This window comes from Pongo abelii, chromosome 10 (assembly GCF_028885655.2).
Source record: "Pongo abelii isolate AG06213 chromosome 10, NHGRI_mPonAbe1-v2.0_pri, whole genome shotgun sequence".
Lineage (NCBI taxonomy): Eukaryota > Metazoa > Chordata > Mammalia > Primates > Hominidae > Pongo > Pongo abelii.
The window spans coordinates 104,545,546-104,562,994 of record NC_071995.2 but is presented as its reverse complement, the minus strand read 5'-3'; the positions used below and the strand labels follow the sequence as shown (position 1 = coordinate 104,562,994).

At 41.0% G+C, this 17,449-nt stretch overlaps 1 long non-coding RNA gene across 2 annotated transcripts in view; it reads left to right on the top strand.

The window, feature by feature from the left end:
• LOC129049340 (uncharacterized) overlaps nucleotides 1–17,097 on the top strand; it is a 105,281-nt gene extending 88,184 nt beyond the window's left edge. For both annotated transcript variants that reach the window (XR_008512378.1, XR_008512379.2), the window contains one exon: nucleotides 16,619–17,097. This is a non-coding gene — a long non-coding RNA (uncharacterized LOC129049340). The remainder of the gene's footprint in view (nucleotides 1–16,618) is intronic.
• The last annotated feature ends 352 nt before the right edge of the window (nucleotides 17,098–17,449 follow it).

Sequence of the window (17,449 nt, the reverse complement as noted above, 5' to 3'; positions counted from 1 at the left end):
CTTGGCATTTGTGGATCTCCTCTCATTGGGTCCTAGATGAAGCCCCACTGGGGCTGTCCTCTGTAATCAGCAGGGCAGGCTTCACCCTGTGAGATTGGGTTACACTTCAAGCATCTATCTCCCCAGGTTTCTGGGTGAAATCATTTTCAACCTGAATGCTTACTGGTTGACAAGCTACATACTGTCATCCCTGATGGATGGGATGGTGGGAGAAAAGCTACCACCTCATTAAGGGCACAGGTTAACTGAGGGTGATGGATTTTCCCTAGCTCTGAGAAAGTCTACAAATCCTTTGTATAAACACTAGCTTGACAGTGAAAACAATTTTCCCTTCTTTTGTTGAGGGCAGCAGACAGAGTAAATATTGACAGATGGACAGGTGTGCTTTGCTAAGAGGCCCACGGCAGGTAAACGAAGCAGGGGAGGAATGCTTTGGTTGAGTCATTATCAACAAAGGGAAAGCCATTCTCTTTGGGCTCCATGTTTGGTATGATGGAGAGTTTACGAGCCTGAAGAGGCAAGTTGGAACTTTGTAAGACAGTAAAGTCACATCTAGGGCTTGAATTTACCCACCCCCAGCCCCCCAAGATTCTGATGCAGAGGGCCTGAGGCGGAGCCCAGGCATCCATCTGTATGTTTACAAAGCTTCCCAGTGGTTTGGAGGGATGTGGTCCAAGGTGGTGAGCCCTCTTAAGACAAAAATATTTGTGTTTAGTGTGACCCTACTCCCCAGGCATTTCCCAAATATGCTGTCTGGTCCTGAGAGCTTGGTGACAGTGTAGATGATGCAAAGATACTACCTTAACCTGAAACTTTTAGAATGTTCAACTTGGACATTGCTGGGAAGAGAGCCTCATCAGGTACAAAGATGGATGTCCCAGTTAAAATTAAGTTAAATTAAAATTAAAATCCAAACCCTGACAGCCCCCACTTGACCTGCCTACCACTCTATCAATCTCTCTGGCCTCACTGCCCCTTGCTCCCTGTACTTTAGGCTCCTGCCCTGATGAGCTCCTTTCTCCTCTGGCCCCCTCCACACGTGCTGTTCCCTCAGCCTGATGCTCTTTCCCCGCTTTCTATAAGGCCATCTCTGAACCACCCCTGGAGTTCAGAAGGTGTTCCCCATTATTCTCCCTCCTTATACCCTGTTTTCTTATTTATGAAAATGGTTGTCTTTTGCTGATTGATCATCTCCCACATCAGACTGTAAGTTCCTTGAAAGCAGAGGCATTTTTTATTTCTACTACCATTGTGTCCTCAGAGCCCGGTGGACTTCCTGGTACATAGTATGAGTTCAATACAGGTTTATGTGGTGGCTGAATGAATCCACACAGAGCTGAATGAACTCACCATCTGTATTAGTCTGTTTTCATGCTACTGATAAAGACATACCTGAGACCGGGTAATTTATAAAGAAAAAGAGGTTCCACATGGCTGGGGAGGCCTCACAATCATAGCAGAAGGAGAAAAACAGTTCTTACATGGCAGTGGCAAGAGAACTTACATGGTAGTGGCAAGAGAGAATGAGAAAAACCAAGCAAAAGGGATTTCCCCTTATAAAACCATCAGATCTTTTGAGACTTATTCACTAAGAACAGTATGGAGGAAACTGCCCATGATTCAAGGATCTCCCACCGGGTTCCTCCCACAACATGTGAGAATTATGGGAGCTACAATTCAAGATGAGATTTGGATAGAGACATAGCCAAACCATACCACCATCCATCCTCAAAGGAACCTAGAGACCACAGCCTGATGTTTCAAGAGTCCAAGCTATTTTTTCTAAGAAAGGCACAGGTAGTGAAATAATGAAGTCGCATTCTTGGCTTCCTTAGTCAATGGCTCTCACAGTCTTCTGGCATTGCTTTTTCCCGTTGAGTCAGCTCTCTCCCATCTCATTCTAGGCTCCCGCCCACCTTCCCTCACTCATGCCATGCCCTTGTTTCCTTCTTTAGGGAAAATCACAAGCCACTGAGAAAACTTCTCTCAATGTTCTCACTCCTTTCTCCTTCCCATCTTCATTTATGTCCATATCTTTCCTACCTTATAGTCCCTCAGAGTCTGAGATGTCTTGTACTGAGGGTAGAACTAGGTCTGGGAAGGGGGCTGGAAGACACATGGGTCCTGGAAGAAGCTGGTAAGCAAAGGACAACCTCTAATATTTCCAACTGCCTTTAGCACCCTCTGCCTTCTAAATTAGCCTTGGTGGGAAAGTAGGGGCCCACTCCAGGCGGGGGCTGCCATAAGCCATCTCTTGTCACCAAATCCTTCCTCTGTATATGCCTTTCCACCAAGTCATATGATACAGATGAAATGAAGTTTGCCTTCAAGTGGTTTAGAGTCACATTTAAGTATCAGGTTAAGTATCTCAACCTCGAAACACACACACACACACACACACATACACACACACACGACAAAAAAAAAAAAATAAAGATGGGCGGAAAGGGGATCCATTCTATTGTTAGATCAAAAATTTAAAAATATAAACCTAATTGAATTCATGCTTTATGGAAATGGCTTTTAACTGGTGAATCAGATTAGCACAGTAGCATAAGATGGCAGGAAAGACAAGAAGATAAGGAATTTGGTTTGTATCCTACTTTTACTATTTGCTAGAGTTTGTTAAGTCACTTAACCTTTGATCTGGAAACTAAGAATAATTTTTAATTTTTAAGGATTAAATAACATTCTTAAAGTCAAAGTTTCTGGTACAAAGTAAGTACACAGAATAAAATTACGTCACATTTATTGGGTGCTTACTATGTGCCAGAAACTTCGAGATGCTTTGCCTTTGCTAACTCATTTAATCCTCACAACAGCTCCGTAGATGTTTCCCTGCTTTACAGAAATGGAAACTGAGGCACAGAAAGGTGGCAGAACATACCAGCAAATGGGGATTCAGAATTTTTCTACAGAGGCTGGATCGTCACCACCTTTCCACAGTTCCCCTCTGTCCGTAAAAAATTGCTCTCTCTATGCATCAGTTCATCAGGGTTCTTCTGCATTGAAATGAGGGAAGAGATGAAAATAGTATCACTTTAAATTTTTCAGCATGAAACTGGAAGGTAAAAGCAGATGGGTATGTCCTGGGATTGAAAAAATAAGTTGAGTACCTCATGTTTTCCAAATATTTCTTAATAAAAGAAGTAGAGACTGTTTGAATTATAAGGGCTGTCATTTGTCATATTATAAGATATCATTCCCTCTCTGCCAATGCAAAAATCTCCTCTGTTGGAATTTGACCTATTATGGGAGCTTCTTCTTGAGTAGGGCAGCCCAGTGCACTTGAGTTTCCTTATCCTTTTGACATGCGATTGTTGCTGGTCCCTGGTGCCCTCTGTGCCCGTGGGCTGCACCTAGAAGATACCATTCTCATCAGCAAATGGCTAGAAGTTCAAACTTATATGAGTCAACATTTCCAAGGATTTATAGTTGTAGGCATTTCTATTCCTACTGTCTTCACTAGATATTTACTGCAAGTGCCTGTGTCCAGGAATGACATTTCTATGTGGGCAACAGAGCTGACATCAGCTTAGTGTTTCCTGTTTCAGCCTGATGTTTCCATGGCTCAGTATTAATTGTGGCAGTATGGAGGGTTTTAGCATCCAGATGACACCTCCGAGCAAGAATATCTGCCCCCACCCTCCCACCCCCAGGCCCTGAAGTCACTGACACCTTTGACACCATGCTTCATCCTTTGTAACTCTAAACTAAGTTCTTCTAACTCCAAAAGGTCGGTGTTTAATTATTTTGTTCATTTCCCCATTCATCCATGAATCCATCCACCCATCCATCCATCATCCATCATTCATCATTCATTCATCCATCCATTAGTCCATCATCCATCTACTCATCATCCACCATCCATCCAACCCCATCATTCATCTACCAATTCACTCATCCAACCCATCCATCACTCATCTACCCTTCCACTTATTACCCATCATCCATCCATCCATCCATAAATCCAACATCCATTCATCCATTTGTCATAACCACATATTGAGCACTGATTGTGAGCCAATCCAATTCTCAGTGCTGGAGAATTCACAGTGAATCAGGCATTTAGCTCAAGTCTACAAGGGGCCACCATGTCACTCCTACCATCTTTTAGGTTGTACTTGGTCATACATCATCTCCAAGCTTCCTAAACTTCACTTACTTACCACTTGTACAAATTCACAACTTTCACCTATAACTTGTAATGTCATTTGCTTAATATTTGTCTTTAAGTAAATTATCCTATTTTTAAAATAAGTTTATTTTAAAAGGAAGCTTTATATTGCAGGTAACATTATACATTTGACATAAGTTGTATGTTTTCATAAAGAATTAAAATAGGTGCATACAATGTTCACCTGTGCACCTAAAAATCTCAGGTACCACCAATGGTAATTACACCACAGTTTGAGAAACTGAACTATATCATGTTTGTCGCATAAAGTCACTCTGAAATGATTATGAACCCCATTTCCAAATGTAAATTCTCAAATGAGGTAATTCTTCTAAGGATACATTGTTGACAAGAGTTAGAATTTAAGACTGAAACTCAGATCTTCTGGCTGAAAGTCCAGAAAATCCATTAGAAGATGGTAAAGTTAATTGCATCAGTTGCCACCAACAGTTAAAAAATTGAACAGAATATAATAAGATGTAGTATATCACACTTAGTGTAGGTTAAGTATGTTTTTGTGAAGCTTAATCATGGTTTAAAATGTGTATCTTACTGTAGGGCTTATAGTCAAACACGTTTGAAAATCATTGCTTTACCCACTATGCCATTTGGAAACTGGGTGCCCTGTTGGCACTCTTGGCTGGAAAGCACTGCTGCATTGCAAAACTCCAGGGATTGTCCATTCATATCATCATCAAATCTGCTCTACTGCCTGCTTTTATAAAGAAAATTTTGCTGGAACACAGCCGTGCCCATTTGTTTATGTATAGTATATGGCTGCTGTTGTGTACAAATAGGGTTGCCATATTTAGCAAATAAAAATACATGGTGTCCTGTGTTATTCAACAACCCTTATTACAATGGCAGAATTGAATAGTTGTGACAGAGACTGTATGACTTGCAAAACCAAAAATATTTATTATTTGGTCCTTTGCAGAAAATATCTGCTTATTTCTGCCCTGTATGAATGGTACACTCTGGAATTGTGCAATGCCCAGGCTATGTAGTGCACATGGCAGCACTATAGCTGGCCAGTTGCCTCTTGGAAGCTTCTCTTCCTTCCAACTTCCTGTTCTTCCATTGCATTTCAGTGTTTGCTTCTCTTTAGGGCTCTGAACCCAGGTTGTGTGAACAAAGAGAATTGAGCTTTCCCTCCTAAGAGCTGTCTTCCTAATGTGTCCCAGAACTGCCCTTTTTCCCTGCTCCTGGCTGCCCTCTTCGCCACTGCTACTCTTCCCAAGCCTCTGGCCCCTTAGGACATATGAATGGAGGCATTTGGACCCTTTTTGTAATAAACTCTGAGTGACATCCTTAAACAGAGGAGTGGGGTTTGGGAATAATGTGAAAAACTGTGAAATTCTCCCAGTGTGAGGGGCCCAGCCCAGTTTTGGACAGTGAATCATGGCCTTGGCCAAGATGTTCTCATTAAAATCTCTGCTGACTTCCTTGGAGGAGTAAAAGCTATTGCCTGCAAAATAGGCAGCTTCTCAGCCTCCTCGTCCATAGCCCTGCCTCACTCCCTGGTGGTCTTATTCCACATATCCTTTCCATCTCTGTCCATCTTCTTTCTGCCTTATCTCAACTGGTGATGAGACCTGAACCTGGCCTGAGACCTGCCCATGTACAGTAACTAGAATGATAAGATAGAAGTGATAACTCAACTCCTTACTATAATCCTTGTCATTTCTCTTACTATATATTTTTAAATTCAGATCATGCCTGGAATGATGCGTTTGACTCCTGGATCCCACGTCAAGGCAAGCACCAGGAGCTGGAATGGTCTAGAAGAAAGCCGGCAGTATGGCCAAATGCCGGAAGGGTTTTGTTTTGTTTTGTTTTGTTTTGGCACATTTGAGTGGTTTGGGTTTTATAGAACATTAATGTTGGATGGAATCTCTAAAGAAAGACCATGCAAAATCATAGTGAAAAAGTGGCTGCATGGTTCACAGAAAACTTGGATGTGAACATAGGTTGTCTTTCAATGTATCCATGGGATGAAACTAGTAAACTTTCTTTGCTTTCTGTTTCTAGCTTTTTCACTGTCATTGCTTTTGACATCACCATCAACATGATATGGTCTGCATAACTATTGAGCGCTCACTGTGGACCAGCCACTGGGGTAATCACTTTACATACATTACCTTATTTAAACATCACAACAACCCTATGGGGTAGATATCATCATCCTCATTTCATAGAGTTGGAAACTAAGGCATTGGAAAGTTGAACCACATAGCTAGTGATATCAGACTGGCCCCTGACCACAAATCTTTTGAAATTTATACTGAGAGTGTGTGAGTGTGTGTGTGTGTGTGTGTGTGTGTGTGTCTCTACTGCTGGCTCACCTGTGCCTAGAAAATGTCTGACACATAGTAAGTGATCGATAAATATGTGTGAAGTGAATGAGTGAATGGCACTAAATTTGGTGCTCTTGGTCATTTTGCTGGTGGGTCTCAGACTTGGCTCATCATGGGAATTGCTTCCACAACTTTTCAGAATACAAATGCTACAGGCCCCTCTGGAGATTCTGAGGTGAGGCCCAGGAATCTGATTTTTAAACAATTTCCCAGCAGATTCTGATGCAACCAGCTCAGCCTCAGGCCTGCAGACCAAAATTTGGAATCCACAGACACCACACTATCCTGCCTCTTGAAAAATTTGCAACTTTTTAATGCTTCTGCAGAACAAATAAAACCACAATTTATGCTTCACAATTCATATAGCACATCTCATGTCCTTCTGACAGACTTATCACATTTCAGAATGTTACAAATTGCTTTCTTTTCTTGGATACCAGGATATAACATTGGATCTTGGGAGGCAACTGACTCTCTCTGATGAAGCCCCCAAAAGTTACACAGCTATTTCTTGCTCTCAGTCTGATTCTCTTTCTACTAAAGAAATCAGCCTCTCTTGTTTATTCTAGAGGAGAGAAGACTCGGGGGGCAATTTAAGTACCTTTGAATGTCAGTGACTCTGAAGGAGGGGGACAAGCTAGTTCTAGTTATCCCTGGGGTAAACCTAAGGCTGGGATGGTCTGTATGTCTTATTTTGCCAGGAGAGAGTTCCAGGTTACCCCTATTTTCCGGATGCAATTATTAATAGTTCCCCTATTTAGTTTCAAGCATGAGCCTGTATTTGGACAATAAATAATATGGTCATTCCATGTAAGACCAGAAAGAAAAGACCTACAAGGAGATAAGTTTCTGTTCTTTACAAGGAAAGAATTTCTAAGAGACATGGAAAAAAAAAAAAAATGAAATCAGGCCGCCAAGTTAGGGAGTGAGTTTCCTGTTTCTGGAGTTGTTAAAACAGCTGGCACATGGCTATTTGTTGAAGACAATGGAAAAGAAGTCAAGCATCCGGTGAACATTGGAGGTCCCTTCTGAATAAGTGTCCAAAATTCTCAGGGGACATCAGATGCTGTGGTGCCTGTGCTGTGCTAGGGGCATGTGTCACACCCACACCCACATGGAAAGATGCTGCAAACAGCAGAGCCTTCCCTTCTCCCTCTTGGCAGGCTATCTCATGGTCAACCAACACAAGATGTTTTCCCACTACTGTAGAATTGGAGAAGGCTCAAGGTATTTAGGATTTGGCTCTTAACATCACACCCAAGGTCCAATGGCCTCTGCTGAGTAGGCTGGGCAAATCTTCAGGATGTGAGTATACTAGAATAGACTTCCTTTCCTGAGAGCCAGAGCCACATCTGCTTCCATCCGTCTTTGTGGAAAGTGCACTAAGTTTAGGCCACCCCTCTGCTCCCCACCCCTGGTATCCCCAGGTCACTGGGCATGTGTCCATTTGACCTTTGGTGGAGTCTGACCCCTGCTCACACTATCTCAGAGCTGTGAAAAGTGTTAGGGAGTTTTCCAACATTCTTCAGGGAAGTTATCACTTGCAGCCCTGCCCTTCTTCCTATTTCCTACATAGTCAGAAACTAAGGCACTGGTTTGTCAATTTCTCTAAGATTACACGACGCATTGGCTTCAGAGTCAGGGATCCAAATTCAAGATATCCCAGGGGAAATTTGGCCACAGTATCACACATATTCCCAAGTGGATCCAGAAGTGGGCAGAAACAAACTGAAAGCCTCTAGGCTGAAACATTATTTTATTCCTGTTGCAGGATTGAAGCTTCTAGTCTCCTTGACTACATCAAGTTAGGAAGGAATGTGAAACAGATAGTATCTGAGTTCAGGTTTCGTTTTCGGATGAGAGTTGCAATGATTATCTGAGTAAGTCTGTTAATCACATATGCTATCTGGAGATTGCTTTGCTGTTCTTACTCCTCGAAAGAGTGAAATTTGAATGGCCAAAAAGATACATCAAATACTTGGAATTTTAGCATTAGATATGGTCTTGAAGTCATTGATGCTGACATTTCTTCTAGTGTAGGAAAGTCTTTTACTATGACCTTATCAAATGGCAAAATTATATTATTTTCTTACACTACAGATGACTTTTTATATTTTTAATATTTTATTACTTTCTATTTATAAAAGTATTGTATACTCATTGTAGAAAATTGGAAAGTGGGCCAGGCACAGTGGCTCACGCCTGTAATCCCAGCACTTTGGGAGGCTGAGGCAAATGGATCACTTGAGGCCAGGAGTTTGAGACCAGCCGGGCCAACGTTGCAAAACACTATTCCTACTAAAAATACCAAAACACTAGCTGAGCATATTGGCACACGCCTGTAATCCCAGCTACTTGGGAGGCTGACATACGAGAATCGTTTGAACCCAGAAGGCAGAGGTTGCAGTGAGCCAAGATTGCGCCTCTGCACTCCAGCCTAGGTGACAAAGAGAGACCCTATCTCAAAAAAAAAAAAAAAAAAAAAAGGTGGGAAAGTATAAAACATTCTCAAGAAGCAGAAAAAATACCTATAATCCTACAATCTAGATAAAAGCATGGTTAACAGTTTTACAAATAAACTTTATCTTTTCAATGCAGGTTGTGTTCTCGATAAATAAAGCTAATGATAATATATACGTTACTTTTCTCCTGAACAATGTAATGGACTAAGAACTTTTAAATTCCATTTACCTCTTCTTAATGTATATGCTACTGTCATTTTGAATTTTAATTGTCTCCAAAAATATATTTTAAACCTGACTCCAAGATGTTATTATTTTTCCTTATATTTCTTTAGTCATGAATATGCATATGCTCTTAGATTTACTCATTTTTCTTTTTCTTTTTTTTTTTTTTTTTACCACTTTTGTGTCTCTTCATTTTTCCTGCATCTTCAGTTTTCCTTATGGAATCATTCCCCTGTTTGAATAACATACTTCAGAATATTTTTAGTAGCACGTCTGTTGGTTCAAACTCCTTCAGTTTCAGTGTGCAAATGGCTGTATGGGTGATTTTTCAGTGCAGAGAATTCTTAGATGCCCATTGTTTTCTTTCATTTCCAGTTGAGGTGAGGCAGTTCCGCTGAGGTTATCATTCTGTTGTGTTCCAGCTTCTGTTGTTGCTACTAAAAAGTTACTTGTCAGTCTAACTGTTGATTCTTTGGACATCATCTTCGTATGTTTGTTTGCCTGACATTTCACTGATATGTCTAGATTTCTTTTTTTTAAGATCATGCTTGGAATCCGGGGAGCCTTCTTGAATGAATATGGGTATTAATATCTTATCATTTCACATCAACCTCAGTCATAAGTGTTTCAAGTATTGCTTCTGTCTTATTCCACTCCTTTCTCCTTATGGGACTTCAATTAAACATATTTGACCTTTTCACTATGTCCCCTGGTTCATATTCTTCAGCCTATAGTTTTCATCTTTTTTTCTTTGTGATTCACTCTGATTGCAGTTCTTACCACTGTTCCCATATCCATCTTGCCTGCTTGATGTGGTGTATACGCCTTCCAGAAGGCAAGTGTCATGCTGCTCCCTCTGGTACTCCTTGCCCAGCACTTTTGTAAGAGTTTCAGTCTATGACTGAATATAGAAAAAAAAAAGTGATTTGAATTTGGTGAGAGGGTATATTAATCCATTTTCAGACTGCTATTAGTAAGAACGCCTGAGACTGGGTAATTTATAAAGGAAATTGACTCACAGTTCAGCATGGCTGGAGAGGCCTCAGGAAACTTAACGATCATGGTGGAAGGTGAAGGGGAAACAAGACACCTTCCTCACAGGGTGGCAGGAAGGAGAAGTGCCAAGCGAAGGGGGAAGAGCCCCTTATAAAACCATCAGATCTCATGAGAACTCACTCACTTACATAAGAACAGCATGAGGGAAACCGCCCCTATGATTCAATTACCTCCACCTGGTCTCTCCCTTGACGCGTGGGAATTATGGGGATTAGAATTCAAGATGAGATTTGTGTGGGGACACAAAGCCTAATCACATCAGAGGGAAAGAAGAGGAGCATAATGACAGTGACAGTGCATCTCTTAACAGCAGGCAGCATGAGGAGGGATCACTGCCCGTGTTCTGGTTAGAATGACTATGGATAACAGGTAAATTTCAGTTTAGAGACCAATCATTTACTTCATGTGGCAACTGCAACACTGCTGGCAAGGACTCAAAATCCATATCTGAGCTCAATAGGAAGGAATGCTGTGATAGATAAGTGATGCCTGCAATGAATTTGGGAGGGAGGTGTAATGGCACTTATACGTATATTTGCCATATCTAACTCAGACCTTGCCTTTCCAGTCATGAATACAAAACTGTGGGACAGAAAAAGTTCTTTATATTCACTTTCAGATAGACAGCATGTTTGGGATGCTACTGATTAGTTGTTTTAATCCAGTTCCATTGATCTTATGGTTAATGTAAATTCTGCTCATTGGTGGTAGTATGAATTTTTATCTTTTTTCTTTTTTTAACTTTGTATACATTTTAGTAGGAAGCTACTTGAAGCTATATCAAGCTCTGCTAGCTAGACCGCATCTTGTATTAGAAACCTCATGAGTTACTGATGAATAAAAGTACTGAGCTGTTAGGAATCATCAGATTTCTCAGGTTCTAAACTTGGCACTGCCACTTGATATCTGTCTGATTTTCCTAGTAGCTGCCCCTACCTAGACAGTCAGCCTCATCTCCTAGTGCTTGCCTTCCTCAAAGAGAGTGTGAAGGAGATCACATAGATTGGAAGAAAGTCTTTGCAATATAAAAAGCTGACAAAAGATGAATATACAGAATATTTAAGAATGTCTTAACAATCAAAAAGAAAAGGTCAGGAACCCTAAGTTTTTAAAAATGGGCAAAAGATACAAAGAAGAACCAGAAGAGGAAACCCAAAAGGTGAATAATTATACAAAGAGGTGCTCCGGTTGACTAGATATTGGATTATGCAAATTGAAGCAACAATGCCTATTTTGTACTAATCAGATGGGCAAGATGATTAGCTAGATGACACTAAGTGTATGAGGTATGAATGATGAACTGAGGAGTATGATTGAATGAATGAATGATCTCAAGGGCAAGAGACAATAAAGAGTAGGGATGGGGGAAGAGGCTGGTTCTGGTCAGAGTTAACATGGCTAGAATGCAAAAAGCAAAAGGAAGCCTGGTATTACACAGGTACCAGTTGTACAATACAAAGTTGGTGGGATAAAGATGGGTCAAGTTATCTGGGCCTGGTAGTCCATGTTGAGGTATTTTGGTTTTATTCTAAGAGTAATGGCAATATACTGAAATATTTCTTCAGGTGTGATGTTTAGATTTGTATTTTAAAAGTCACTCTGGCTACAAATCATGAATAGAGGCAGAGTACACCTGGGGAATCTCATGGGATACCACTGCAGTCCTGCAGGTGACAGGGACTGGTAGCTTAAAATGTAGTGGTGTTGGTGGTTAACTTAGAGAGAAGTGAATGAAGAGCTAGTTAGCAAGTAAAATGGATGTGGGGTCATGGGAAAGGATGTGGTGCGTAATAAATATTTTGTGAGTGAATGAAGGAGGACTGGGATGTTACTGCCCATTTTCTGAGATAGAGCACAGTGGAATAAAAGACAGATTTGAAGGAGAATTTTGTAAATTGGATTCTTGACATGTTAAGCAACATAATAAAATGTGTAATGAGTAGGTGACACTTAACACACTCCAGAGGTGCTGCAAGAATATGACCCTGAAGGGGATGTCATAGAGAGGATTCCCACATCAGGCAGGAAGCACGGATGAACAACTGGTGGAGTCTCAGGATTCTAAACTGAATGCCTTGAAAATTTCTCTTTGTCTTTGGTATCTTTTTGGTATGCTCAGAAACCAACTAATACCCGTCAAAAGCCAGCATCTAGGGCTTATCACAAAACAACAGGAGAGGTCATCAGGAACACTTAGCACCCAGCAGGCTCACCTCCTTCAACCTCCTCCAAAAATGTATCCCTAAAGCTAGAAAGTGACGCCCTCATTGTGCTTGATATTCCCAGAGAGCTTTCACATCTGTCATCTCATTAGACGCCCACCACAGGCCTGCTGAGATGACTTTCATGCCCCTTTTTCAAACAAAACCAAGTGTCAGACTGTGAGGTGTCTCATTCAAGAACAGCTCTGTCCCTTTGTCAGACTCAGAAACACTTTGGAAATGCTCTTGAGCACTAATGCAGAACGAAGCCATCAGGGATAACATAGGATCAGGGTAGAAAGCAAAGTCAATAAAGGTGGTGTTCTGATTTCTGCTGGTCTTTTAATAGTTTACATAGACCGTATAGTGTTAGACCTAATTTTCATGGTCAGCAGGAGGTCAGGAACAATCCAACAGAAAAACCTTGTTCCATTGAAGGTTAAGAAGGGCTACAATATCTTATTTAAAGCATTGATGCCTCTGAGAAGCAGGCTAGGTAAAACCTATGGTGCAATCATATGAGATAGACTTCCTTGGGCCTGGCAGCTTGAGCAAAAAAGCAAAATTTGCCATGTCACTTCCTGTCTGAAATCCTTCAATAATGCTCTGTCCTCTACAGCAGAGCTTCCTAAAGTGTGGCCCAGGGACCAATAGCTTCAGCACCTCCTGGCGATTGTTAAAAAATGAAAATTCTCAAGCTTCTCCCCAGGCCTTTGGAATCAGAAATCTGTGCTCTTTTAATGACTTTGATACATGCAAAGTTTTGGGAATTATGGATCTAATGAATAATGCACAGGTGCCCAAATGCACCATAAGGTCTTTCAAGACATGACTCTCAGTTGCCTCCTCATCCTTATTTTCTTGACACTTGCTGTATTTTCTGGTAATACTAAACTGCATATAGTTACATACCAGATCATTTTTGCACCTCTGTGCCTTGGCTCAGACAGTCCTCTTTTTCCAGAGTAATGTTCTTAAAATTCTTATGAGCCTGGCTAACTCTTAGCCAGTCTTGAAGACCTAAATGTGGCATCTCCTCCTCCCAAGACTTTCTCAAAACCTCAGATTGCATAGAATGCCCTTCCAGTATCCTGTCTTGGTACCCTATATGAATCTTTTCATCTTATCACTTACTACATCATATAAAATGAGCTGTTTTGGTGTCTGCTTATTTCACTATACTGCAGTCGACTGTGTCTTTTTTATATCTATACGCAGCAGGCTGTCTGACACATTGAATGTACTCAGTGTTGACCTGCTGTTCAAGGATGCAACTCATCCTGATTGGTTAGGGTACAAAGCCAGGGTTCCACTCCCATCCTGACTATCTCCAGGCAGGAGACAAGGTAGCCTATTTGATATATGGCCAGAGGAGTTCTATCTCAAAGCTCAAATCAATCCAATCAGGACTTCTTTGCCCTAAACCATGCAGCATATGTAGCAAATGGAATAAAACATGGTTCAGCTGCTTCATTTGGGAAGCTTTAGATATAGATCTGCCCTAGGCTCTAGCCCTGTGGTCACAGCTTTTAACTGGACATGGAAAATATGGACAATAAGATCACTGTCCTTGCTAGATACCTTAAATGTTATCTGATTAAATTGTCACCACCCAAATAAGGTAAGGCTGTATTGATGTCTTCTGTGACACAAATGATAAAATTGAGCTTTGAAGAGCTGAGATTTGAATTCAGTTCACCTGAGTTTCCTAACTCTTTATTTTCCAAGTAGGAAAATTGAGCCCTTGCGAGGCTAGCCTTACTCATATAAAAATGCAATGGCTGTCTTACATTGCACAGGCATTTTCTATGGTTCCCATGGTATTGGGTAATAATTTTCCAGAATTGATGATAGACATGAAGATTTAGATTCACTAAGCTGAATACATATTAATCAGGATACATTTAATCAGGATGCATACATATAAATAAGCCCACACCTAAATATATGGTGCTAAAATTTTGGGACACCAAAGACTGAGACAAGATCTTGGAGAAACCAGGTCCTTGATGACATTGTTGAACTACTTAAGCTACAACATTTTAGCCTCCCATCCCTCTGGGCTTCCCGTTATGTGAAGAAAATAAATGTTTTTATTGTTAAGAACATTTGAATTATAGTTTTCTATTACTTGCATCCAAAAGCATCCTAACTGATCTAAAGGCCATGATTAATGTCAAACTACTTCAAAATGTCCACACAGTTGTGTATATTTCCTTGTTGCATATTCATACCTCAGTCCACCTCATTCCAGCTCTTTTCTCTCAGCACTCACCCAAAATGTTTTCTCTAAGTTCTCTAAGATTTCTCTGGTGCACCTTGCATTGCTCACTCTAATGGACATTTTTCAGTTGTCATTTTATTAGACCCCCTAAAAATATTCAACATTTGCTCTATGTACCCTTGAGCAAGTTAAACTTTCTAAGCCTTGATTCTCTAATCCACAAAATGGGGTTAAAAATAATCTGCCTCCTAGGAGCATTGTGAGGATTTAAGAAACTTGCACACATAGAGTGCTTAGCAGAGTGCCTGGCAGCATGCTGAACTGTCACTTATTAGTATACATCCTTCTCTCCTTTTTGAAACATTATCTATCTTCGGTGTAAGTACAGTTGATCTTGAACAATGTGGGGATTAGTGGCGCCGACCTCCCACACAGTTAAAACATCTTTATATAACTTTCGGCTCTCCCAAAACTTAACTACAAATAGCCTACTGTTGACCTTACCTATAATATAAACAGTTGATTAACACATATTTTGTATGTTATGTATTATGTACTGTATTCTTACAAAAAAGTAAGCTAGAGAAAAAAGTTGTTAAAAAAAATCATAAGAAAAAATATGTTTACTATTCATTAAGTGGAAGTGGATCATCATAAAGATCTTCATCCTTGACATCTTCATGTTGAGTAGGCTGAGGAAGAGGAGGATGAGGCTGAGGTGAAGGAGGAGAAGGAGGGGTTAGTCTTGCCGTCTCAGGAGTGGCAGAGGCAGAAGAAAATCGTGTATAAGTGGACCCACACAGTTCAAACCCGTGTTGCTCAAGGGTCAACTGGATTAGAAATCTCAAAGTGATTTAAATAATAATGAGAGATTATGAATTCATCTCACTGAAGATGAATTACAGGTGATAGATGGGTTTAGACAATGCTTGCTACAGTGGTTCAGCACAGGCACTAAAACTCCATTACCTTTCATTCCTACTCTCTGCCTTCTGCCGTGTCTTTTCCATTCCAAGAATGGCCCCTCTCATCAAACATAGGATTCAGGAGGCCATAGCCATCCAGCAGGGATGCGGGCTGAGTTTCTCAGTTCTTTTAGAAGAACAAATGAGTTTCTGCTCCAGAAGCCTCCAGCAGCTCCCTCCTGAATTACACTGAATTGGATTATATGCCCTGAACCAATGATTCTGATCAGAGGGACATTGGATATATTGCTTGGCTTCAACCAATCAGGGGATGCTGGGGATGCAGCCAGCGGGGTATGAGTGAAATGAATATTCAAATAAAATTTGAAGTAATGTTACCAAGAGGAAGGGAAATGGATCTTTGACGGCCAAAAGCAGCAAATATCCAGTACTCTAGATTTACAGATCTCTACACTCCCCGGATTTCCTCCCAAATTATTTTGTACATTTCTCTAGTCTCACTGGCTCCACTCTATTGTAAATGTTTGTTTCTCTTTCTTTCTTTCCTCATTAGAGAATGAGTTCCTTGAATGTAAGGTCTGTGACTTATTCCTCAGTCCCTAATGCAGACATTGGCATTCGGTAAATGTGCATCAAATACATAAATAAACACATAGTTGAATAAGGATTGCTTCCTGCTTGCTAAATGGAAAAACCTATTCCCATAGCAGCAGGAATGGAATCCCTGCTAGAGACTCAAAGTCAATCTGTCTCTATAAATTCCGAACCCAATGCCCAGGACTTCCACCCAACAGATGCAAAAAGCATTGTGAAACACCCAGGCATGTGGGCTGCCTGAATTCACGTGTTTGTTCCATCCTTCATCACTCTGTTTCCTGGGAAGGAACGAGAGCTGGTGGGGGCCCTGTGCTCACTGCACATGTTTTCCGTTTCATGTTTCAGCCAATAAATGAGAGGGCTCTCTCACAAGCCACTTAACATGTATTACAGATATTTCCTTGGACAAATGGTCTCTTCTCCTTCCTCTGGGAACACAAAGCCTGAATGATCTGCAGACCCAGGAGAGGAGAGCGGGGCTTAGAACACCCAGCGCCTAAAGACAGAACATCTTTCATTTAACTGTGTGACTTGAAGGTGAGCAGCGTGACCTCAGATATACATCAGTGCCTCCCAGCACAGGTGGGTCTGCCTTGGGACTGACGGGGCTGCACATCTGGAGGAGCTAACATCTGGACGACCACACCCATGGAATGAGATGCTGTCATTGGCTAGCACTGGGGCGTTGGGTCATTTCTTTTCTTCCTACTCCTTTCATTTTACTTGTTAAATTTCAGCTCTTTCTGAAAATAAACAAGCGACAATTTTAGCAGAGATGGAATGGGAGAATTGTTCCTGATTCCTGTTCCATCTTCCAGACTCATCATTACCAGCCAAAGTAATATGAAATTAAAACTGAGGCTTGGCTGTCCACTGCAACAAGCAGAAATCTAAGACTATAATACTTAAAACACAACCTCTTACAGAAATAAAAATCTCTGCAAAGCCACAGAGCTCAGAAATAGCATTTGGTTCTGCAAAACTACTGCTTTTTTTTTCTTCTGCCAGATCAAACCCCACAGAGAACTGCGGCATTCTTGCTACTGTCCTTGCAAATGGAAAAAGAAGGGGGCAGTAAAATTAGGAAAGTGAGAATAATGTTCTAAGAATGGAAAATGCAAAGGTTAAAAATTTGAAGAGGAATGTTGCATTTAGAAGCGAGGAATTCAGGAGGGAGAACACTGTCAAAACAATCATGGCACCAGGCTTGCTTGGCAATATGGC